The sequence below is a fragment of the Hermetia illucens genome, chromosome 4 (genome assembly GCF_905115235.1).
Source record: "Hermetia illucens chromosome 4, iHerIll2.2.curated.20191125, whole genome shotgun sequence".
Lineage (NCBI taxonomy): Eukaryota > Metazoa > Arthropoda > Insecta > Diptera > Stratiomyidae > Hermetia > Hermetia illucens.
Window position 1 is genome coordinate 114,596,445 of NC_051852.1, and position 25,514 is coordinate 114,621,958.

Sequence of the window (25,514 nt, forward strand, 5' to 3'; positions counted from 1 at the left end):
GTTCAGACGTGCTCTTCATCGATATCGAGAAAGCTTTCGATAGTTCGAACAAGGCATGTATCTGGAATGCTCTACGCAAGAGGGGTATCCCGGAGTAATTAATAGCTATCATCAGCGCGACACATGGTGGCGTTAAGTGCCACGTGCTGCACCGAGGTAAAATCTCGGAGGATTTTGAGGTCCAAAACGAAGTCCGCCAAGTTTGAATCCTGTCACCGATATTATTTCTTCTTGTTATCGGTGACGTTGTTCATGCTGGCTTGCCCCGAGGACGTGGAGGAAATCAATGCTCCCTTGCGCGGCATGGACTTTGGGCAAATAGCTTTGGATTAGGAAAAATAGACTAGTGGAGTTGGACTGACCATACGCACCAGCAAAACCAAGGTTGTCAGTCTCATAGATCATCGCGAAAGCGTTGTTCAATTATTTATCCAAGAAACGTGATTTCTGCCGACGAACTGGGTGTTGCTTGACGCATAAGCAGCGCTAGATCCACTTTCACGACCTGTATAAAATCTGGAAGTACAGTTATCTCAACAAAGTTTAAGTTTAAGATGAAACTATTCCGTACTGGTGTTTTCTGTGTTGTTATGTGGGAGTAGCACATGGAAGGTGAACTCCACTGTTATCCAGAGGCTCCAAACTTTCGTCAGTACGAGTACGCTGGACTGACACCATGTCGAACGAAGAACTTGGTGTGCGCACAGGCCTGGCACTCGTACGCGATGTCGTAGGTGGATAGGTCACACATTAAAGAGGGACGACAATTGCAATGCGTTTCATGGGCCGAAGTTCATGAGGGAGAAGGAGGTCATGCTGCTTCGGGCTGGATGATTCGCCGAATTGTCCTGTATACAGTGACACCCAGGAGGATGCAGAACATGTGATGTTTCACTGCTTTTATTGGAAATGGAGAAAAGGAATTTGAATCAAGCGATTGGAAGGAGCGTGAATTCAGAGATTGCGGAGTGCGGAAATACTGAAGTCGGAGGGAAGTTAATTTACAGTGATTCACGGAGCAGGCAAGAAAAGGAGTACCGTGAAGGGTGAAGTACACCCTTATAATTCAATTGAATACTGAGGACAGTGACAACGTGCAAATAATGGCATCCAAAATAAGTTCCCTAAACTGAATCGCCTCTGGAGAATTATTTATCTCCATCCAGTTTATGCTTCTCGATTTTTTCAACACATGGTAAAACTTAATGGAACAATTTTAGCGAAGATAGTACTGAATCCGACCTAATTAAACGACGAGATACATGTGAATATGGGCCTGAATCATCACATACTGATCACTGTCACATGATTCGTTAGAAACCTGTTTTCCCGGTGTTTTGAGTATCAATTCTCATTCAAACCAATTTCACAAACAAGCACGACGTTTACCTGACTTTGAATATTAAAATTATATCAAAATTTTATATTAAACTTTGAGAGCTATTTAGGTAACACAAGAGATTCATTTTCTGTAATTTAAATAAAATCTAGACAAACTGACCGTACGCCGCCACCAATTTATCTTTTTATGCATGAGACGGAGAAGAGTTAAAAACCTAAGCAAATATTGCATATTATCATATATCCCGCCAAAAGTTAATTTATGGATAAACAATTCCCCGAAATGGAGTAAAAAACAAAAACAGTTACGATTTATGTTTTATGCAAAACTAGCGTCAACATACCCATGTTGTCTTCCATCCATTGAATGAATTTGCAGAAATTTTCAGGTGGAAATTCCCCCATTCAGAATTCACTAATTATCTTGTTATTAATGAAACTCATTTTCTAGATGGGTAGAACAGTTCTAGGTGCCAATCAAGTCTGGCATTAAACGTCTTCCATTCTTATCAACCCCAACTCTGAGATGATTTCAATAAATTGCTCATAAATTTTAAATTTTATTGTGTTACGATAAATTAATTCAAAACTTTTTGGAAGCAATCTTTTTTGATCCATTAGAATTAGGAGCTAATGAATTCAGGGGAAGATTAGATTTCAACTCTTTTCCCATAATTTATTATCACTTAATTGATTGGTTTTTATTTTTGGTCGAAATAGAGGAAATAATAAATATAAAAGCAGAAAAGGAGTAGTAAAGAGGCTAAATCCCTCCAGGTGATAGATAAAAATATATCGACATTGTTCATAATGCGAATATATTAAATGAGAAGATTTGAATCCATAGCCCACATTTAGATAAAACAATTCAATGATTTCAATTCCGGAAAGTAAAAAGCAAGTACAACCGGCAAGCGCTTCCTCAGGACTATATGGAGCCAGTAAGCGCCATGCTTCCATTTGCCAGTTTAATCCCCTGCGTAAAGGAGGAGTCGATTTTTAATTAAGAATAGGCACGTGGCATACCAATGAAGGAGTATCGTATTGATTACGTAGATCGACCGCAAACAAAATTTATTCCTCAATAGGAAAGTAATAATAAAACATGCAAATTAGAATCTGATGCCCAATTGGTTGAGCGTCAGCCACTCGATCTCGTCCTCCCGGTTCGAATCCTCATTGCGTCATGAATGTTTGTGTTTACTTTTGTACTTGTTCCGATGCTATAATGATCACGCTCACAACGTTAAGTTTGATATTTATTGCATTAAAATACAATCTCGTCGAAAGTGAAATAGAAAAAAATGTCAACAAAAATAAAGCACTATGGGGATACCTAACGCTCCACAAAAGTGTTAACAGGAGGTATATATAGAACAATATCGAAACGATATTTGTTAAGTGTTGATTGAGAAGAACTATTATTCGTATTCAATTTAATTAATGAGACACACAGGAGAAATTCCTTACAAAATTAAGTGGATTCCTCCGATCTGAGCGATTTGACTTTTCACTGTAATTTAAACTAATTGATTTTTTTTTAGTCTAGAAGGAAAACCTTCTAAAACCTCTGCCAACATTTTTACATAAGATTTAGTCAACAACATAACAGGAAAGTGAAAAACAACGGAAATTCGACCGTTTCATAACTACAGGACCAGTTCCAAAACGAAGAAATTTATTGATGAAAAATTCAAATTAGCAACTAATAGATATCTACTAATAATCTGCCAGCTTTTCAGAGCAGTAAATAAATTGAAAAAGGCCGTTTCTCACGCTGCCAGCGAGGTTTTGCGTAATTTGGGATTCGGTAGTATTCAAAGTTGCGTGTGTGTTTATATGGGGTGCATGAGAGGCAGGCCTTTGAGCACTCAGACCCGGGACATCCCGAACTCGATTATATATCGCAGGATTGAGGATGTGATCCTACCCGTTACAGCTGAAGCACATCGGCACCAAAAATCTGATGTCTGATGCGTGCATTGGCCGGACACTCATTAGCCAATGCTACTGACACCCTAATTGCTGATTCCGGTCCAGGTATGGGGAAAATTGAACTTTCTTTTGCTAAGGCACTTGAGAGTCAATTTCCCTTCCTCTGTCCTCCAACCGATCATCAACTACCCAGGTTAGGGTCCTTAATATCACACACACTTCAGCCTAAATGACCTTAGCATATTGTTAAGAGACAAGCTCCTATTTTCGAGCCATCATAGAAGGCGTAGACGAAGAAGACGTCAGTGTTTCCTGACACACCAGTGTTTCCTGACACACCAGTGTTTCCTGGTTCGTCCCAGTTTTCTCTACGTTTCAAGATAATACCAGAGAATCATAAGACATTGCGAAAACTCAATTCAGTGCTCTCAATAACTCTTCCAACACCATGAGCCCCCACGTCCGTAGCTTCCCCATTAATCTAGCCGAATTAGCCAAGGTATATGCTGCTTTCTTCGCCATGCCACGAATTAGCAAATACAAGGGTTACATATTGAGTAATGTATTTAGAGCTGCGCCTGATTTCGTGCCTTTGGGACTGGTAATATCCAGACACACCATTCTTTACAGTGTCGAAACTGTTTGGTTTCACTTTAACCCACCACACTACAGATGCAAATACGATACGTTGTACATTTCGAGACACCGTTCCGACATTCTGACCCAGAGCTAGCACAGCTATGTCATCGGTATAAGTTTGGGCCTGTATTAACAGATTTTGCAGTTCGCATAGTAATGAGTCGATGAACAAGCGACAATATTACGCCTCCTTCGGGTCAACCTTTCTCTCCTTCTATTGCTAGGTGGTGATCGACACCTACTTCAACACACAGCAGTTTGTGTGTTAGCATAGCATAGATCCGCTTACATAAAGTTTCCTCCACACTATGCTCTCTGACGGTATCATAAAGATTTTGGAAGGGCGCCCTTCAAACCCCCCTTCAATGTCAACGAATACTCCCATCGCGTGCTTGGCTTTAAGAGTTGCATCATCTACCTTTGAAATCAAGAGTGAAGCGCTGGTAAAAATATACGGTTGACATTGGTGGGGTATAGCGCGTCAACCACACCTACGCGCTATTTGTCGCGATTATTTATAACGTCCTTCAGCTTCCCCCACGACTTCCCGAGACGCTCACACTCCTCTACTGTGCTGCGCCAAGTGCCTCTGGGGCGACCCCAAAATGTGGTCTATCCACTGCCACTTCCGTCTTCCGATCACAGTGTGTATGAGTGCATCCCTGTGCACCAACCAAGTTCTTCATTTGAGATAATGACGATAATGATGTGATAATATGACGCAGACAGGTATTGATGAAAGTTTGAAGCTTTTGGGTAACAGTAGAGCTCACTTTCCATACAGCAACATAGAAAGAACACCAGCACAGAACAGTCTCAATTTGGATTTGGTGTTGAGATAACTGCATTTGCAGATTTTAGGCAGAGAAGCGAAAGTGGATCTAGCGCTCTTAATGCGTCGGGTAATATCCAGGTTGATGCCACCGTCCGCAGAAACCATACTTCCTAGATATATAAATTAATCAAGGATTTGCCAAGGAGTGTCCAGATAGCTGAATGGTTAGAGCGCAAGGCTGTTGTCGGTCGGATACCAGTCGACTCAGCTGTTAATGAGTATCTGAGTCAAATCAGGGTAATAATCTCGGGCGAGCGCAGTGCTGACCACATTGCCTCCTAGTGTACCGTTACGGTCTTGAATGAAGTGCTCTAACACACTTCAAGGCCCTGATCCAACATGGATTGTTGCGCCAACGATTATTATTATTAAGGATTTCGATGCTCTAACCAACAATGTAGATAGGGCGATTACGATGACTCGTTAGACTGAGAACCTTGGTTTTGTTGGTTTTTACCTTCAGTTGAACTCTATTTGTTTGCTTTTCCAAATCCAGAGCCATTTGGCCAAGGGCCATAACCCGGTAAGAGAGCAAACAGATGTAATCAACATAGTCTAGGTGTTCGAAGAAAGATGCCCTGGTCCATTGAGCTCCTCCACACTCCGGACAAAGCACCATGAAGAACGTCACCGATAACAAGAAGAATGTGTTATTTCTTCTTGTTATCGGTGACGTTCACGTGACAAGATGCAACCCTGACGGACTCTGCTTTGGACCTCAAAATTCTCCCAGATTTTACTGGATGCAGCGCATGACATTTTGCACCATAAAAAGCTCTGACAATAGCTTTTAATTTCTCCCTCCTGCGTAGAGCACTCCAGATACACTCGCGGTTCACGCTATCGCTTCGATGAAGAGCAGGTGTAGCAAAAGTCTAAACTCTATATCTGAACGCAGTGTTCTAAGACAATCCGTAGGATATTGATCTGGGCAATGCAAGAGGACCGGGAGCGGAAACCAGCCTGCTCTCTGTCGATCAAGCTTTTGAGATGATCTATGATATGTTCCAGAATTATTTTAGCTACTGTCCTTGCAACGGCAGTGAGCAGGCAGATACCCCTCCAAGTGTCACAAACAGGTCCCCTTCTTTGCTATCTTGACGATCATCCCCTTCTTTCATTCTCTAAGAAAGGTCCGGGTTCCCGAAATTTCTGTAGAAGCAGTAACTGCAGATGCAGCGATTGATGTTAGACTTAGGAGGTCACAGCTCTCCAACCTTAGGAAAAGTGACGGACGCCACACGCAAACGAAAGCAAGCAACCATCAGAAAATGATCCTTTTCCAGGTCGATGCCAGCGCTTCTCTTGTCGCGCACATGCTGGAGGCATTTCCTAAATCTAGTGCAGATCGTCAGGTGGACAATATCTGATTGCCCGTACGGCGCCCGTCAGTTGAAACCCCAAGACATCCCCGAAAAATATATTATAGAAGAAAAATATATTTTAGAAGTTGCTCTAAATTCTCTATATCCTCCCTTAGCATCGCTGGATTCATGCCAAGTGCTTAAAAGTGTTCAAAGAGTTGTATAGCAGCTCCCACCTTTTCATTGGTAATAACCGCTCCTGCAGTGTCCGAATAGTGTCCGAATTCCCCCTGCAACATTATCCTGTTCAAAGGTGCTTCACCTGTTCTCCCGGGTGGTATATTTCCAAGAGAGTTTGTACATACTCAATTCAGGAGTTCGTGACATTAAACTTGGTCGACTCAATTCTTTTAAAGGCTCGTCACAGCTTGGAAGTCACCGTGTCACCTACCAATCGCTCACATCATACTCCAAAGGAGTCGCGTTACTGCTTTTACAAGCACAATTCGGAAGTCGTCTGGTTGAATTCCTGAATCTTTGCAGTTCTCGGTTCCACCATAAAGCCGTTTACCACTTTGGTCTCGGGAAATAAGACAAGCCTCTTCAGAGTATTCTAAACGTGTGCGATTAAGAGTTTCCTATTTATCGTCTATCACCAAAGGGGTCCTTATTCACATAGGTAGCTCCACTTTGCTGCCAAGAAACTCATTGAACTTTGTCCAATTTGCTTTCCAAGGATTCTGTCATCACTACCTATGTAGAGTTCAAAGTAACTTGATTCTGCATACACCAACAGAACCTTTAGTTCTTGCGTTGGCGGAGGGCACATGTGATTGTAAATTGACCGCAGCTATGTCCTGAGAGCAGAATTGTCTCAGCATGGTTGCTTCTAACAATTTTGACCTCAGGACGCAGGCTCTCGGTCACGAGGATCTCCCACCGAAGAAGATCCTAGCCCCTTTACTGATCCAATACCACAAATTTTATTAAAACAAACCCATCGCTCCTGTCCCAGAAATATACATATAAGGACAGTCCTGCCAGCTTTAGTGCCAGTAGATAGGAAGAAGCTTCAGCATTCTACAGTCTAATTTGACTAACATTTTTGTTTGTAGATATAAGTGTAGTCTAATGTGAAAATTGCCGATAACTGAAGAATCTGCTGCGGCCAAGATATCGCCACACTTGTTTATGTAGCAATGGCCACCCCCCCCCCCTTTCGCATTGCCTGCGGTTATACCCTTCCCAGGAACACGGTGTCCGGGTTTAACTTCGATTTGTCCTATCAAAGTTAAGCCCGTGCATCTAGCGACTTCTAGGCTCTGCAGCTTGTCGTTATGGTTGCACGAACTTTTTAAAAGCAATCTTTGCCAAAGCAACTGACACTTCAATTTCTGATTCCAGTCCCCTATGTAAGCAATTGCGCCTTCTTTTGCTAAACCATCTAAAATTCCATCCCAGGGTGCACGTTATTTGCTGCAGAAAGAAGTGAGTCTATCCTTCAATCGCTCGTCAATCACCCAGGCTGTTCTTCTTTCTAATTTCTATCTAAGAAGTAAATTCTTGCTAAATTTAGTTGTGGACGTACATTGCTTGACCTTCTAGGGAAGTACACCACCCACACCTTGAGTGACGGTAGTGTAACCCCTAAAGTAAAAGCACCTTAATTGTAACTGCAACTTTATTCTTTACTCTTCACCATGGTGTTTTTGACCAAGATAATCATTTACCTCAGCTAATGATTGTACAGACTACAAATCATCATACTCTTGGACTCCACCCATTACCGTCTGGTTGTGGATAAAATCCGGCTCAAATACGTTGCGGTGAGCAGGTCTCTTCATCCGTATGGATGAGGAGGATCCAGCCCGGAAAGTCTATAAGAGCATTTTCTATAGTAGAAAAAGAGAACGAAGCAGACCCTGCCTTAGATGGAACGATGGCGTAGGTCAGGACGCCAGACAGCTTGTAGGGATATTGAATTGGTGGACTTTAGCGGAAAACCAGTGAATTCCTTATTAAGGCAGGCCTAGTGCGGATACCGGTTGTTGATGTTGATGATGATGGTACTCCACAACACCAAGATATCAGACTAGTCTCCAAAATTAATAGAAAATGGAAATGCAAAATGAAAAAGGAAAATTTATGAAGATTTGGCCTTAATATAACTCGTATTTCGCTTTAGACCATGCTGATCTTAGTACAGAAGTAGTCGTTAGTATTGGGGTATAGTACCAAAGTTCCAAGTATCGAATCGCCGCGATACACTCGTAGGCTATTTAGAAATAGACTAGTTTTCATCCCGCCCCCAGTTTGCAGAGCTACACTACAAATCGCTCGCGGTATCCAAAATCAAATCCAATTTATAGAGGGACCGCCCTAAAAGGACAACGCGAGCACCTTGGTTGGAATGATGTCAATCGACATTCTGGTGGATGAGACCTACCTGTACACCTGTACACCTACACCTAGACCGGCCGCTTATTTGTTCCAGCCACGATGTCGACCAAGGGTTTAAGCATACACTCAATTTGTGGGCAAGCAACCTTCAAAGTTGGAAACTTTATTACAATTGACGCATTAACAGCATATTAGATATTACCTGACTTCACAGTTACAATCCATTGAAAATAATTTATGATTGATTCCCGGAATATAAGAACAGTCTCGAGGAACGAACTAGAGAGAATTCTGGCGATAAGTGCTGAACATTCTAGACCCAAACGAAGTGAGGTGGTCGGACTGTCGAAACCATTTCTCTAACTCTGCAGGCACTGCGCTTCCAAACGCTGAAAAACTTACAGGCAATAGACGCGTTGGCATTCGTTACTGCATCTGCTCTCAGGGGAACAGAACATTCGCCAATCCGGCTAACGTTGAACAGTGGACAAATTTTGTTGATGCACAAGCGACATAAACTCTGAACAATCCACCCTAAAACATTGATAAATCGCCCTGAAGAATGTCTTCATCGCTGGCGCTGGTGAAATTGTCCACCAAGTCCCAAGAGGACGGTACAAAACGTGGCCCACTGCGGAAACGTGGAAGCGGATCGATGAACAAAAGGAGTTGAGAACCTTATTGTTAGCTACAAGAGGGAGTGAACGCAATGCACAGGAACTCCATTACCGTGGCAAAAAAGAATAAAACTAGTGTAGCGTATGCCGTGACGAAAGGAATTCCGCCATTGTATTGATCAAAGAAAGAGTAGAGTAGTAATGGAAAAATTTGCGTTCTTCGCGTTATTGCGAAGGTAATTGTGAAACTGATCTCTTCAAAGAACACTTCGAAAGATAGAATGGCAGAGGGTTTTTGTTCTGGATCTTTCCGAAATAGCTTCGTTAACGCCCTTTGTATTAGGATAGAACAGTGTACGGAATTCAGATACCCGTTTCAACTACTTTTCATAGTTTTTGAGGATAACGCGAACAGGAACTGCATGTGGAATGCTCTACGCACGAAGGACAACTAAACGAATAAAAATACTAATATTAGAGCAACCCACATACAGGGCGCAGAATGTCACGTGCTGCATCACGTTAAATTTCGGGGGACATTTTGCTCAGAAGGCGGAAATAGCATACGGGTTACCCAGTGGGAAAGGGCGGGTGGTACCATGTAATGGGACCCACTATCCTAAGATGGCCAAAGAATAGGTCACCCTAGAGTTACATGACATAGAACAGTGGAGAAGAGTACGAGCTTCTCGGAATATTATTGGGAGGAGTTGAAGCACATTGCCGGGGACCAACAACGACAGGGAATGTTCCAAACAGGGGCTTTTTGCAAAAAATATATCTACTGGCTATAGGTTCCCTTGCAAAGATCTCCGAATCCAAACAGTATTTCAAATTACCTCACTCGGCGTATTCGAATATGCTCGTAATTTTTCCGCAGAGTTGGGCCAGTTAAAATTTTCAATTTGTGACTGTCGGCGAAGATTATGACGCGATTAATCCCAAAATCTCCGCCGCCGTATTTTGGTGATTACAACAAAACCTGCTTTCTCAAGGCCGCGGGCAACATGTTAACAAAGTGAAAGGCCAACGCCCAATCTGAACATTGGTAATCTATTAAGACTGCTCATTCGGCGCAATCTACCCAACCGTTGCAACTTAATATTAAACCTCATCTAAAGTACTATATGTTATTAGCGGACGAAATTAGCCATTTATGTAATAAAGCGCTTACGGATCCAGACAGTACGAAGACCGTGAACCTAGGACGGCACTCAGCGGAAGAAAAGCGAAGTTCCTTGAAAATAAGAACATGGGCGGTGCTACACAATATAATATGCAGAACCCGATTTTTACCACACTTCAGACTTTTAAAGTTTATTGTATTCCTTGGCAATAAAGTGCAACTCCCTAGGCAACTTAATATCGTCTGATGAGTTAGCTCTGCTATAGATGAAACCCTAAGCCGTCTTCGTCCGCAGCTTAACATTATTCTTGCTTAAATGTCTAGAGAGACTGGTTGAGCATCACATTCGTAGGAAGACGCTGAAGTCGCTCCTACCAAATGAAAGTCAACATGCTCACCAATGTCCTGTAAGACCGTCGTCCACTCTTGTATTTCAAAGATAGACAGCGCCACTCTGAAAAGCGAGTACGTGATAGGGGTGTTCGCGGACATTAAAAGGGCTTTTCAAAAACTTTGTGATGCTACCAGAGAGCATAACGAGCAAGTGAATCAAGTGAATATATGTTATACTAACGCAGGAACTACTGTATGGTAGAATATGTGTTGATCCTCAGCTGACAGCAGAAACAACAAAAGGTTGCCCGCAAGAAGGCATGTTTTCGCCAGTTCAGTGCCTCAGCTTATGCGAATGACGTAGCTAGGCTAGCTGTTAGAGGCATTGGAATGATGTTAAGAAATACACAACGGCCGTTAATTTGATTGATAGTTAGCTTTCCGTAAGTCTAAATGAAACCACAATCGACTACTATGTAATAAGAGGGAAAGGGAACAGTTTTTACCTTCCACAGATAAAGGAAATAACACTTCAGTCTTCCAAAGGAGTGAAAAATTCTTTGGAACAAACATGCAGAGGGAAGATGACAACAGTCCTTAGTGCCAATGGGATATGGTGAGCCTTTGCCTCGACATGAAGACTTAGGCTTCATATGATAATGAGGATGAACTTAGCTATCATTAGGTCGATGTTCGATTAGATGTCCATAGCGCGAACGGGGATGGGGGGAGAGTTCTAGTCAATTTCCCCAAAAATAGTAATATACACAGCATCATTATTTTTGTCACAATTTATGGGTTTGGCAGTTTCTGGGAATGGCTCCGTAAAAGAAATGATTAGTTTACTGCCCTAGCACTTACCACCTTCCTACCAAATGTCAAAACTGAAACCGACTTTGAGAGGCACTAATTTGATACCCCATATGACTATTTTGGGTGAAAAAGAATTACACCCACCTTTTGCATATGTTGAGACCCACTTGAACTCAACGTAGAAGGGTGTAAATCACTGCACTTTCCACTTAATTCGTAATATTGCCCTAAAGGTATCCGCCAGAACAGCGCCAGGTATTTTTGGTCAAGTTTTCACTCAGAGAAGGAGAATTTCCGGTGCAATGAAAACTATAAAAGCTCATTCGGAAGACAGGTAAACCTTTGGGTGACCACTACTCATTTAGACCGATATGTCTGGTCAATACCATTGGCAAACTATTGGAGCGAGTAATATACAACAGACTCCGCGCTATTGCGGAAAAGGAAGAAAGCCTTTGCGACAAGCAATTCGGATTTTGTAAGGTCAAATCAACCATCGTCGCGATGAACATGGTGCCTGTCGTAGTCCAGGTCGCAACACAAGAAGGCAAATGGGGCACATTAGTAAGTCTCGACGTAAAAAATAAGTTCAATACTGCAAAATAGAAAAAAAATCATTGGAGCACTGGCTAAATTACAGGCCCCAAAATAGATTGTACGCATTGTTGTTGAATTTCCGCTTGCGGGAATAGAATTATACTGGACAATGGACTGAAAATATTCCTGACAACTTGCGGGATACCACATTATTCCGTTCTAAGTCCTGCGAATTAATGCAGTTTTTAAGTGGATATGGAGGTTATCGTGCTCATCTACACCGATTTGGTCACGACGTGTCACCATGCAGCCCAAGATGCGGTAACGTGAACGAGGATGTGGAGCATTCGTCTTTGATTGCCCAAGGTTTACTGTGCAGCGAACAATATTAGATGCAGTTGCAGACAGGCGTTTAACACCCGAAAATATTGGGAGGGCTGGAACCAGGTTATAAAGGAACTAAAAGTTATTCATCAGCAGCTTAGGCAAGAAGCATTGCAATGAAAATAAGAAAGGAAGAGAACTATAACGACCCGCAGTTAAGAGCTGACCTAGCCCCGCGAAGCTATACTTTATAGCAGTTCCGTGGGGAGAGTGGAAGTAGAAGGAAGCGATTTTAGTCAGTAGGGGTATAACAAGACTGCATAGCAGGAGATGGCGGTAGGTGTTGAAATTTTCCACCTTCCAACGATGAAAAAGAACGAAGAATAGACGGGCAGACACACAAACATTGAATAGATGTTAATAAGGTTTAGTTTTGCACAAAGCCTTAAAATACTGAATATTTGTGTATTATCGGTGCAATGAGCTCTATTTCCAGCGCAACTCCTGAAACGTCAGACATGAAGGGACATCCAAAGGACTAAATCCAATTTCTGTAATACCCTCTGATTCTCGAAACTGAATAACATCTGTTTGGTACGAGACGTAAAGTCATAACTGGGACGAACCAGAAGAATACGTGAATGTACTGAGATCTGCCACACCGATGGCCCAAAAACAGAACAAAGTTCTGGAGCAGGAGTCTATTTTTCAGATAACGCCAGTGAACATCTTCCCTGGCACAATATACAATGGTCCTCCAGGCTGAAGTGTATGTGAGCCTAAGAGCGGCAATCTGGGTGATCGACGCGCGATTGAAGGATAGGAACGTCACCATCGGCAGCGACAACCAGGGAGGTTGGATTGTTTTGAGCAGTCCTTCCATCACCTCAAAATTCATTCAGGAATATATAAGTCGTTTGAGCTCTTTAGATTCGATACTACAGAACTATTATATTTTGTATCGAAGTGGGATAGAGGCACCTTAAAACCCAGATTCCTTAATAAAACAATGTTAGATTTCTTCCATGCCTGGACGGGAAACAGTCAGTGACATTGGCTAATGCTGCTATCAAAAACTGGTAACAAACTTTCTATAAGAAAAATGACCCTATCAAAACCAAACGAACATATTTAGTTTATCATATAGAAAAGCAGGAAACCATGCAAAAATATTATGGACATTCTGGCTGGCTCGACCTCATTATCTGAAGTGTTAGAGATGTAGTATTATTAGAGATGAAGTATGTGTTCATCTTGCATCGAGAAAGCGAATGCTGTGAATATAGGCTAAACAGACATAAGATCTTAGGAGCTGAAGTATTCCAGGTGTAGAGAGTAACGTCACATCCACTAGCGGAAATCCTGCGGTACATAAACGAATCCAAAATGTTCCATTAGACTGAGGCGTGGAGAATAATTTACCATTAGCCTCTGAACCTTTCAGAGGCTTAGTGCGGATCTGTTTTCTGACTTGCTGATTGACTAATCTTAAACGAACCTAGTGAAGGGTCTTGTCAAAATTTACGGTCGGTGTCCATTGATCAAGGAAGCTAAGCCATTTGACGCACCTAGATACATATAAGGTGATATTCCTAATTTCTCATATTTGAAGCAAGACTTATATTTATTGGAGAAGACCTTTAAATATCTTTAGAGAGATTTTACGAACATGGCTTTAGTTGGCACTATTAGATGTAAACATTAAATTGTAAAATGATGTGTGCGAAGAACTGGGTATCGCAGTTCAGTGAAAGATGAATGCCTTTTTTTTAAGGAAGTCCCAGTTCGTACTAAATAGAATTATTGTGCGTAAGAGTAGTTAGCGGTGGACAAAGGGTTGTATAGGTCCCAGGGCGAAACGTGGATTGGTACCCACGATGGAGCATAAAACCTGGGAAAAGCCCGCTGAACCAACACCAACAGCTCTACTACCAAACCCTATCTCCACCTCCACGTGGTGACCGCTGGGAGCTCTTTCTTAACGAAAAGCTGCAGACGGAGAAGGATGAAGGCGAGTCTCCCGCGCCTCAAAATGGGACAAATTGCACCAACTGGTTGGGGGTTCGGTAGGGCTGACAACTGTACACGGAAAACAACTTGTTACGAAGCCACAACAGGAGCCTCGGACTGGACGGATTACACAACGAAGAACCCGGCAACGGCAAAGGAATAACCATTTGCGCATTTTCTCCTGGAACGTGCGCTCCCTGTAAAGAGGTGAAGCTGCTGATCAGCTAGCTGATACCCTGTCGGAATATAAAGCAGATGTAACAGCGTTACAGGAGATGCATTGGACAGCGACCGGTTTCCTGGAGAAGAGTCGCTACACCATATATTACAGTGGCAATCTAGTAAACCGTGTGCTCGGAGTAGGTTTCTTAGTCAGCCAAAAATTAAACCTGCTGTTATCGGCTTTAAAAACATAAGCGAACGGCTATGCACTCTGCGCTTGCGAGGCAAGTTTCGAAATATAAGCCTCATTAACGTACAGAGGAGGCTGCAGAGTCGGAGAAGAATACCTTCTACGAGGCAGTTGAGCGGACCATCCCAAATATGATATCAAAATCATACTTGGGGATTTTAACAGCCAAGTAGGGAAGGAGCCGGTATACGTTGGCTCCCATCGCTTACACCAAAGTACAAATGATAGCGGACTACAACTGCTAATTGAATGATCCGCATCAATTAGCAGTGTTACACGAAATGGTTGTTGGAAATACCTGGTTTGCGCGGAAAGCGGTTCACAAACATACGTGGGCCTCTCCAGATGGGACCACTTTCAACCAAATTGACCACGTGTTGATCGAACGCCGCCACCTCTCATCCTTGATGAATGTCAGGGGCCAGTATAGACTCGGATCACTATCTCGACCGCATGGTGCTCCGAACTCGAAAACCCACATCACCCAGATTCCCCTCTGACAATCAGGTGAGAGTTAACACTGAAGCCATCCACAACACAGCCCTCCGTGACACCTATAAGAGGGAAACGGATGCCGCAATAACCTTAGTCAACAAAGGTCCTGGAGATAAAGCATCAACAAATAATCTTCACAACCACCTAAAGAACATTGTAATTGATACGGCCACAAAAATACTTGGCCCCAGCCGCAAAAAGTGTCAGGCCGGCTGGTTTGGCGATGAATGTAAGCTAGCTACGGAACGGAACAATGCCGCATACTGAGTAATGCTGCATTCTCAAAGACCGCGGGCACGCGCGGCGACTTATCACGAACTCTGGCAAGCGGAGAAGCAACTACACAGACGGAAAAAGGGAGCCTGGGAGAACCAAAAGGTCTGTGAACTAGAAAAGTACGGGGAGCAACCGCACCGTACTTTGATGAACTACTGAACAGCCAGAACATCGGCGAGTTGGAGGTACCGCCAACTGAAGATGACGGACAAATACTGCCACCACCAAGTTTAGCAGAAACAGTCCGTGCATTTTATCGGCTTAAAAATCATATGTCGCTGGGAGCCGATGGAATTACAGCCGAATTGGCTAAATATGGAGGTGACCAATTACACCAAGTGGTTCATCAACTTGTGCTCAAGGTGTGGGACAGCGAATCAATGCCTGACGACTGGCAGAGAGGCATTATCTGTCTCATATATAAAAAGGGAGATATCACACAGTGCAGCAATTGTAGACGTATAACGTTGCTGAGTACCATTTATAACATATTCTCCTCTATCTTGCTAGACCGGATAGCCCCATACGTCCAGAACATCATTGGCCCATACCAGTGAAGCTTCACTCCAGGCAAATCAGCAACAAACAGATTAGATTTTCTCGCTGCGGCAAGCAATGGAAAAACTGTTGGAATATGGACATCAGTGGCCCCATTTTTTGATCGACTTTACAGCCGCCTATGATAGCATGGCCAGGTCAAAACTCTACATGGCCGTGAGAGAATTCGGTATCCCGACGAAATTGATAAGACTGACTAGGCTGACCCTGACCAATGTGCGAGGCCAGATAAAAGCAGCAGGATCACTCTCAAGACCATTGGACATCAACAACGGTCTACGACATGAGGATGCCCTATCATGCGTCCTCTTTAACCTGGCCCTCGAGAGAGTGATCCGTGATGCTGAGGTAAATGCAAGAGGTAGGATCTTCTTTAAGTCCATCCAACTACTGGCCTATGGTTACGATATCGACATCATCGGAAGAACGACCTTCATCCAGGTCGAGCAGGCGGCACGAGATCTTGGGCTGCACATCAATGAAGGCAAGACAAAATATATGGTGGCAACGTCAGCACCAAAAACCAAGCAACCAATATCATCAAACCGCACTGGTCAAACAGGGAAGAATAAAGATAGGAGGCTATAACTTTGAGACAGTTGATAATTTCTCCTATCTAGGGTCGAAAATCACAACCGATAACAGCTACGATTGTTGGCAGCCGACAGAGCCTATTTCAGCTTACAAAAACTGTTCCGCTCGAAACGTCTTATCATAGGACCAAAACTCTTACTGTACAAGACAATGATCTTGCCATTCCTCATGTATTCCTCGGTTCCTTGGGTTCTTAGCAAGAAAAATTGCGAACTCTTGGCCGCGTTCGAGAGAAGAATCCTTCGAAGAATTTTTGGCCCCCTACATGAGGATGGATGATTCCGTAGCCTAAATAACGACGAAATCTATAAGCGATATCATGACCGTCAAGTTGTGGATTAAATCCGGCTCAATAGGTTACGGTGGGCGGGTCACTTAATCCGTATGGATGAGGATGATCCAGCCCGGAAAGTCTATAACGGCAATATCTATGGTAGGAAAAGAAGACGAGGTAGACCCTGCCTGAGATGGAACGATGGCGTACCAGGCAGCTTTTAGGGATATCGAATTGGTGGACCTCGGCGCAAAACCGGGATGTCTGGAGTTCCTCATCAAGGCAGTTCTAGACCGGATACCGGTTGTTGCGCCGTTGATGATGATGATGAAGAATAGTTAGCGCACTATGAGTCATATATGTTAGGAGTTTATGGAAATCATATATATTGGCAAAGCCAGAGCAAAAACTCAAGGTGGGAGGAGTTTTTGGACTTTGTAATATTTGCTATATCAGAAGCCAGGAAGAATTTTTAAAGCTTGTGTCCCATTACAGTTTTAGAATTTAGAATTTTTTGATAAATGTAAAATACCCAGGAAAAATAATATGAAATACCGTTCCGAAAGAAAACAGAAATTAAATCTTTGCTATACATATACTTTGAAGGGCATTTAAATCTAGGCGCTTCGAAATTGACAAATCGCAGCCCCAAATTCAATGTCGAAGAAGAGCTTAAAGTTGCAAATGATTACAGACCTATTTCAGAAGAACTGGTTTTTATTTCAATAAAATTTCCCGAGGAGAGATTGTAACCTCCTAAAATGGTATACTTAAATGTTTGAATTAAGCAGAGATTCTCCAATGAATACTAACTAGTATATATATACTTGCTTCCAGAAAATATTTTACCCTTAAAATTCACATATCCTTAAAATACATTCAAACCTTCAAAGGAATAGATTCAGTCTATAAACCCCAATAGTAAACATAAAGTTTTGTTTTACAAGAAGTTCTAAAAACCCAGCCAGCACCCATTAGCATCCAAATCGAACGTCCCCCCTGAATACGTTAACCCTTTTCAGATAAATTTTTAGAATATAAACAAAGCAAGATAGTACATCTTCAAATTCAAATATTAGATACTTAGCACGCTAGATAGATTGATATCTAAACAGCAATCCGATCGATTTATGCAAATTACATGATTTAATTAACTCGTCCACGAAACTCATAGACTGCACTCACTTCACTCTTGACTCCAATCAATAGTAACTCCCAGCGTCAGATTTATCTACAAGAACAGCACCATCTAATATACAACCTTCTTTCAAGAATCACTGAGAACTTGTGGCAAGTACACGCCGATTTCGACAATTCACTTTTATCGAATTTCCTCGCTTAAACCGAGACGACAACCGTTCGATGCACTATCAGGAATGTAACTGAAAGATTTTCACGGTTCGCACTTTTAAGTACTATATCGGAAATGAATGAATGAATGGTGACACACTATCAAATTCGAGTAACAGACTCAGATTCGGGATCAGATTCGAATTCGAAATTGGGAAAATGGGAAAAATCTCCAACCTACACCTTATACGAGCACGTTGCTACGGCAACTGAAAACTTGGGGCCAATCTGAGGAGTCCGAGACCGAAAACCGAAGACCGGCAGCAGAGCCCCCATTGCATGGCCCCCCGGTGGAAAAGCTTCCGAAGGAAGGCTCCCCCGTCTGATGTGGAACCTCCCAAGTTGATATGCTTTCCGATGTTCTTGTGCATTAGCTGATGGTTAAGTTCTATGTTCCGCTCCCCACATACGTATGGGAGCCTACCGCGACCGCAACTATCGTTAAGGGCTGCATAGTGCGCAATTCAGAAGAAGATATCTTAAGGGAGGCAACATGTATCTAATTGTCGAATGTTTCGCAAGCTTTTCCACTGGCATCGCCTTGCACTCGCCGCATTGTTCTATTGAATCAGAACTGAATTAGATGCAATGACGGGCAGGCAACTAAAATAGAGTGGATCAATTAGAAAGTGCACTATGAGACGCGGAGTGATGCAGTGAATTTGATTGTTTGTTTTCTAAACAAGAACTTGACCCGTAGTAAACTTACAAAAAGATGAAGACATTCACTCGATTGATTGTGGAGGAAATCTCTTGGCCGTTGATTAGAGGACAATAACTGAGCGAGATTTTGAACACTGATGAATTCAGTTTCTCACATTTTGCCAGGATACACCCAATGCACTTCGTAAATGATGTGACCACAACATCCCATAATACCTTCGCAGCAATGCAGCGTGTGATAGTGAGTTTTAGGCTGTTGTGCTCATTTGGCTTCCTTCACCTAGAATTTCATCATATTCTAGGCTAAGTTCATGCCGTAATATTGGTTCATATTAACAAAAAGGGGGCAGTGGAAAAACCCAGGCCGAGGTGATATCCTCATTATATGCAAAGCACACTTTAGGCTTAGTGGTTTGAAGCAAAGCACCATTTTGGATACAAGGAAGGCCTAGAAAAAAACACAAACCGACGAAAACGGGGCTTGAATTGATTACAGGACCCAAGGTGAAGATAGCTTTCGTCACTCTCTGGAAGTAAATATAACTTTTTTAAAGAAATGCCAAATGCTAACAATAAAGAGAGGGTCGAAAAAGGGCAGGAATATGAAGAAACGCAAAATGTCACCAAGGCCTGCACTGGAGAGCCAGGGTGTGTATTGTGGAAGGGGAATAGGACGCGGATGATCTTCATGGTGTAGCGAGCGATAATGACATATAAATGGCAGAGGCAAATCGAACTCAAACCCTTGACGTATGGTTCTCATCATTGTTCCAAAGGTGAAACCCGCTAAAGGAAAGAATTAGGCTAGATGTTAAACTTGGAACTAAACAGTAATCAAACCTGAAGCCAAAATATGAATATCATGGCATAGGCTAAGTGGCCACAGGTACTTAGATGTTGCCACGAACAGTAACCTCTAAATACCAGTGACACCCATTTTCTACGAGCCTTACCTCAGCAAAAGAAGGCTCTACCGAAACTGACTTGCTTCCTTTAATAAAGCAAAAACCGTGACCATCAAACATGAAATCTCAAATCAAAAACAAGAACTAAACTGTGAACTCGTGATGGTTGAACCTTGACTAAAATAGCACCCTTGGGCTCACGGATAGAGGAACTGAATCTGTGCTCAGATTCTCCGCAAATTCAACTGGAAACTAACCTAACGAGTGGAAGATGTCCCTTCTAAGTATTTCAAATCCTAGGCTCCAATCGATATCATTCGCTGGGACTGAAATCCTACTCACGATTAAGCATTTGGCTTGCCTTAAAAATGGCGAACTGCCATACCATGTTCAAAGGAAAAGGAGAGGCATCTGTAACTCATCAACCCAAATCTTGACCAAAAATGGCTAAGTCTTCGTTCACGGTCGAAAGCGATGGATGCGTTATATATGACAATATTTACTCCTCACTCAACAATATTTGCGCGAACACAAGACAAAACCTAGTAACCCAGCTAAATGCATTTTTTGCATCCAAATGAGGGTCGTAGTGCTGAAGCTTTGAAGCAACTTGGACTGATTGATTTATGCATTTTCTCATGGAAAGCTCCCTATACCGATCGAAGGCTGCCCAATAGCAAGCCGATACCAAGTTCCAATATAAGGCTGATAAAAACAGTGTTGGAATAGATTCGTTGGATATGGATTGGTTACCTGGAGAAGAGCCACTATACCATATATTATAGTGGCCATCCAGTAAACCATGTGCTCGGGGTAGATTTCTCCGTCAGCCAAAAAATGAAACCTGTTGTAATCAGCTTTGAAAGGCTACACACTGTGTTACGATGCAAATTCCGAAATATAAATCTCAGCAACGATTTCTACCTTACAGAGGAGACTGTAGAGTCAAAGAAGGATACCTTATACTTATACACATGGGGTGTGCAGAAGGGACCACTTTCGGCCGAAGGGTGTTGTATAGATTAAGGGCTACCTCAGCCTTGATGAATGTCAGAACATATAGAAGAGCCTGGAATTCCCTCTGACAATCAGATGAGAGTAAACACTGAACTAACCTAAATATTGGCGAGTTAAAGGTCCCATAAACTGAAGACGACGGACAAATACTGCCTGCACCAAGCATGAAAGAAACATTCCTTGCAATTCACTTGCTTAAAAAGCATAAGTCGCCGCAAGCCCATTGAATTACATCCGAACAGGGTAAAGATGGAGGCGAACAACTACACCAAGCGAATCATCATCTGATGCTCAAGATATAGGACAGCAAATCAATCTCTGACGTTGGCAATCAACGAGGTAGTATCAGTCCCATACGTAGAAAAGAGGATATCACGCATTACAGCAATTATAGAGGTATCACGTTGCCGAGTACCATCAATAATATATTCTCCGCTATATTGCCGAATGGCCATACACGCCGAGAACACCAATATAGATTCCTATCACAGTCCATAACTTTGATACCGTTAACAATTTCTCCTATCTAGGGTCGGGAAGCACAATCTGTAACAACTACGACAATGAAATCCACGCACGGTTGTTGGCAGCCAATAAAACGACATCATGGTAGCACCCCCTGACATAACATACCACGCTCCCAGATCATAGGTGCACTGATTTCATAATAGGCACAGTAGAACTCGGATTCGTCAAACATATAAATATAGTTGCCACTGACCTCTTAATGGGATATAGCACGTGAATCATGCTTTAATCAAATGTGTTCCAGTTTCCTCTAGAACTTTCCGAGTCGCTTGCCTTCCGCCTCCACTATTTAGATAAACAAAAGACTCTCATCGAATAAACCCTGAAATCTGTTTCAGCTGCAGGTTGCAATCAGTACGAAGAGGCTCAGATTGTTTTGAAGAAGGTCATAAGATGATTTGCCCGGGCATGATGTAGTCGATTTTGCAAAAGAAGTTGATGCATATGGGGAAACGATGGGGCTCAGGAGTGTTTTCAAAAAACTCGATTATAGGACTGGCGCGATCGCTTTTCTCTAAACAAAGAACTCCTTGAATTTAAACTCATGACAAATATCAAGGAAGTCAAGGTTCTCAGCCTCTCAAGCCATCACTCTCTTGACATCTGCATTAATGTCGATCAATTTGTCTATCTTGTTAGTGCTGTTTCTGCTAACAGTGACACCGATCTCGATGTTACTTGCCTCATTAACAATACTACAGTCAAAAAGTTGAGATTGTTCCTCGTCAATGTTCTCTCTACTCTATTATATGGAAGCTGCACAAAGAAACTGTTGTTAAAAAGCTATGAGTGCTCGGTAAAACCTACTTCCGCAGTGTTATCAAGGTACTTTAGCCCATCAGATACCGATAAAGTTTAAATGCAAAAAATGCAGGAGTGACAATAAATGGATCACCCCTCAAGAATAGGTCACAGCCGGAAAACACGAAAGGAGCTAAAGCACATTTCTGAAAACTGACAATGATGACACTGATTTGTGGTTGGCATGTTGTGTCCCATTTTGAGGATAATAGCAACCATATTTGAAGTTTAGATGTATTTAGTGGACTTATCAGGATTATATTTACAGAATTTGTGTAACTAACTTTTAGCTATAACTAGATTGAACTATTCTTCAGTCTTTCATAAAAACCTATAATGAGGCATATTACAATGACTGCCAAAAAATTAACTTTATTCCATGCTCTTTAAATTTTCATATTCGGAGCCAATTGATAGAAAAAGAGATCTGTTTGCGAAAAGGGCATAATAGTTACACATGAACACTATACATTTTCCCGTAGCAATAACCCCAACCCGTTTCTGTTGGCGAAACTATTGTTCTTCAGCATTAATTAATTTCTGAAATGCCCGTCTCATGGTTCCGATGAGTGGATCCATTTCAGACCTCCTTAAATGAGCTTAGCCTGACTCTCACGAAGAGAAAACACTTCCATTTCGCCATGCATCCCAATTTTAAACATCAGTCTCTGAGCAATTTTTGGCAGCCACTTGGGACAGTATTATCCTTGTTCGCGTTGTAATGGAGGAACTATAGAAACTACAAATTCCTGGGCTGGCCAACAACTCGCAACCTGCATGCCATCGTTGGCGGTTTCAGTTGACATGTTTCAGTTTCCCTTGAATTTTCTCAGAAAAAGGAAAGGACACCTCAATCACCTCTGCTGGAAAAAATACCAGCCTAGCGCTACTGATGCGAAGTACTTCCCGGAAATATCTGAATAACTAAGGATGCTAATGTTGCCCCTGGCCGTCAAGATCTCAAAGACAAACTGCCGCTATTAAGGCGAAAACTGGGAAAGTATTTGTTCGTTTCTTACTATAATAGCTAAAAAATCCTATAAGGCATTGCTGATGATCCCGAATCACTGACTGACTAAAAGGGACCTAGTTTTCGTTCTAGATTCTCCGACACTACTTTGTAGGGCAAAATTCAGAGGTAATGTTCCCGCTCCCCCTATTCTTCAGCGATTTTATTGGAATTAACCCACTTATCATCTGGCCCGAAAAAATTTTGAACAACAAACTGCCTTGGTAAAGCCGTACCCCAGTGGGTATGTTGATAAAAGGCGGAAGTTGTAGTGATCGCAGTACGCTTTTAGGAGGGGCTATAATTTAAATAATGCCTATACCATTCAATGGAATCCACTAAACTAAGAAAAATGCAAGCTTCGCCCAGAACAGCCAGCAAAACATTAAGTTCGGTTTTATGTCGAACTTTTTAAAGATGTACATACACCATAAACTGATACTTCAGCATACATAGTATACAGTTAATTTTTGCCTCTGAATTTGATAGACAGACGAAGAATTCTGTCGTGTCTGTTGATAACCATACCATCACCGCAACAGTCATGCTGACAAAAAGTAAACAGAACCTTCAATGCACAAATGCTGATACTTTCGAGCCTTTACCCATATCATCAGAACAGAAATCACCATTCCTTCATTGTCATCAAAGGCGATGTCGTGACCATTGCACGTCAATGTTGAGCTTTGATTGCTGTTCTGCTCATCACTACCCTTGCAATAATGCAAAGAGTACACCAGCCCTCAACTTGTACCGCAGGAGCTGCGAACAGGAGGAAGAAACCGTCAGGCATCTCCTTTTGCGATTGCTCATCTCTAACTAGAGTCAGACTGTGGACACCAGGTAAACAATTTTTTGTCCACCTCAAAGAAATTTCTAGTTACAGAGTGAGGGAGTTGCTATCCTTCGTGAATGCTACGGTTTGGCTGGGAAGAACCAAGCCGGTTTGACAGTGCCCCTTACCTCCCTATAGCAATCATGGTCTTAAGATTTGCGACATCAAAACGATGCATCACAACGCTAATTGCATTCCTCAAGGCAGACACCTGCCTATACCCGCAATAAAGATCTGTTTTCATTTCGACTTCAAAATATCCTTAACCGAGCTAACTTTGCCAGTAACTGTGGCACCTCCGACTGGATATCCGTCATTCTGTTGCCCATGACGAAACATTTTGAGAAACGCCTTACTTCCAACATTGATTTCTTTCGTCTAGAGAAGGCAGTCGACTGTGTAGTATGCAAATTGACTTAATTCGTACAGACAGAGGAACTTATCCACAAGATTGAGCCACTCTACCACGATCGAAAGTGCAGTTTGTTAGTATGCCAAGTATTTTCCATTACTCTTTTTATTCTTTCGTGTATGTTATCATGGTATTTTCTTACTTTAGCCAGAACAAGGTATATCAAGCCAAAAAAATCTTCTAAATTAAAAAATAGTTGCGTTATGCACAATATTCTACAGGTGACCGACCTTAACGCTCACTGTCAGTGACAGCAACTAAAGTATTATAACTGCCCACACCTGTCAAGGAGTCGGGCTCCTCGGAGGCAAAGATAAAAAATTAACAAAATTAACATTCGGTTTCTTTTTAAAGGAGCTAGATCCACCGAAATTTAAATACGGATCGTGCGACCGGAAACTGTTGGCGATGGACGCAGTGATAAAAGAGTTTCGTGATATGGCAAAGAAGTTTGCCTTCTTTATGAATCATAAGTCGCTAACTTTCACTTTCTATACAACCAAATCAATTTCCTCATTCAGATTACGTCGACCAATTTACCACTGATATCCAACATGTATCCGGTTGCAATAAAGGGTGTAATGGATGTATCATCGCGCATCACCGAATAGCAATCAAGGGTCTATAAACCAAAGCTAGCAGCATTCCCTGAAATAGCGAAACCTAAAAATTCAGGTGAAATAATTCCAGGTTCCGAAAACGTGTGATATAATTATACCAGCCGGTCTTATATTACTAATTTATTGTGGCCAAACATAGTGTGGTCGACCGCTGGAGGTCAAAATCGATCGCTGGAGTTAGTTACGCGTATAATTGCAATAACTGTCAACGATGAAAAATTATTCGCATGAAGTTGCGTCCATGTCAAGTCCAGCGACCATCATCTATGTAAATTAAAGTACGTTCATCTTGACTTTATTGTCGTGCCTGATTGTAGGGTGAAACGCTGTCTCTTACTTGATCTCGTGGTGACCATAGGTAACACCACCCCCGACCAAGAGGTCGTTTTGGTTACTAGAATATCCCTTTACTTATGGATCTCCAAATTTGGTATACCTTTTCGGATCACGTCAGATCAGGGGTAACAATTTGAATCGTGGTAATTTCAAAAACCCAGCAACTAGACCGCCACAACAGACATGATACAGTTGACCGGAAGCATTAATTGTCG

General features: G+C 42.2%; 1 protein-coding gene across 2 annotated transcripts in view; it reads right to left on the reverse strand.

Moving 5' to 3' along the window:
* The window catches only part of LOC119656185, a 125,757-nt gene extending 107,389 nt beyond the window's left edge, over positions 1–18,368 (reverse strand). For both annotated transcript variants that reach the window (XM_038062536.1, XM_038062535.1), the window contains exon 1: positions 18,009–18,368. The gene's annotated coding sequence lies outside the window, so the exon portion shown is untranslated. The remainder of the gene's footprint in view (positions 1–18,008) is intronic.
* Between the last annotated feature and the right edge of the window lie 7,146 nt (positions 18,369–25,514).